Here is a 1,501-nt window from a genome sequence, read left to right as displayed (position 1 = left end):
TTTTGGAGTTTAGTTTTAAATGAAATCAAGTCTTTAAGAAAAGAAATCTTTTATGTCACCCAAGACAATTTATTATCAAACATATATGAAGGGTCCAAGGAAATAACCTATGATGTTCAAACAGAAAGTCATAGTCAGTATTATAAAGGTTGTGCATGTTCAGGTTTCCATGACACAATAAAATAAAAACCTATAATTGTGGTAGGCCATTAAGAGCTGTTGGTAAATCATGCGTGCTTAGGTTTAAACATTCCACAATTGCAGAGTTGTAAAGTTTAAAATTCAAAAATGTGACATCACAGGTTATTCCCTTGGACACTTCATATGTATTTCATCAGTTGCTATACATAATGAAGAAAGCAAAGGAATTACACCTTGTCAGTGATGTAGCCAGCATGAGGCAGACGAGGCATTTGCCCAAATTTATTTTATTTTTCGCATGACTCCTATATTTATTTTACAGGTCTCGGTTTGCCTCGGCATTTTTTCCTCTCTGGCTACGCCCCAGTGTCTAACACACCATTATACCAAATGCAACTGTAGGTTTAGAGACAGGAGAATCTGCAGTCTTGACATTCTTATTGTCTATTATATCCACATTTCACATAGCTTAGCACATACCATGATCTTTGATAAATATATGTGGAGCAATGACTTGACACAGAAAAACTAAATAAGCCTAACAAGGAGAAACAATTGCTGAAACCTGTTTTAATTATGTTTTTTCACTTATATCATTTGTCTAATAAGACTACCAGTGAGGTACATGATACGCCCATCAGGAGTTTGATGGAAAACCATATGATGTTCAGAATATAGACAAATTATTTGATTTATTTATATCACAGAGACCTAGTAATTGTATGTGACACACCACCATCCCAAGTTGTTCCTACATGTGAGGTTTGATGGTCCTGTATGCATCTGTATGCAAGATATGGTCCGGACAAAGATTTATTGTTTATGTGCAGTAGACAATGAAAAGTAGGTCACAGTAATAGTACGTGACACACAGCCATCCCAAGTTGTTCCTACATGTGAGGTTTGATGGTCCTGTATGCATAAGATATGGTCCTGACAAGATTTACTGTTATGTGCAGTAGACCGTGAAAAGTAGGTCACGGTGACCTAGTAATAGTACGTGACACACAGCCATCCCAAGTTGTTCCTACATGTGAGGTTTGATGGTCCTGTATGCATCTGTATGCAAGATATGGTTCGGACAAGAAAAAGTTAAGACGGACAGACAGATGGATGTACGGACAATGCCATACCATAATACAAGCCATCATAGATGGGCGTATAAATAGATTGGTCCTGGTATGTTTTGCAAATTGTGTCGTCTAAAGGAAATGCTTATTTGTTATATATATTACAGCTATTTGGTATCAAACATGGTTATTTTAACACTTGATTTAAAAAAAAAGGAAAGTTTGTTTTATTTAACGACACCCCTAGAGCACACTGATATCAAATATTTAGTAATTTTGACAGTCTTAAG

The sequence above is a fragment of the Gigantopelta aegis genome, chromosome 10, assembly GCF_016097555.1.
Source record: "Gigantopelta aegis isolate Gae_Host chromosome 10, Gae_host_genome, whole genome shotgun sequence".
Lineage (NCBI taxonomy): Eukaryota > Metazoa > Mollusca > Gastropoda > Neomphalida > Peltospiridae > Gigantopelta > Gigantopelta aegis.
This window is presented reverse-complemented; position numbering follows the sequence as displayed.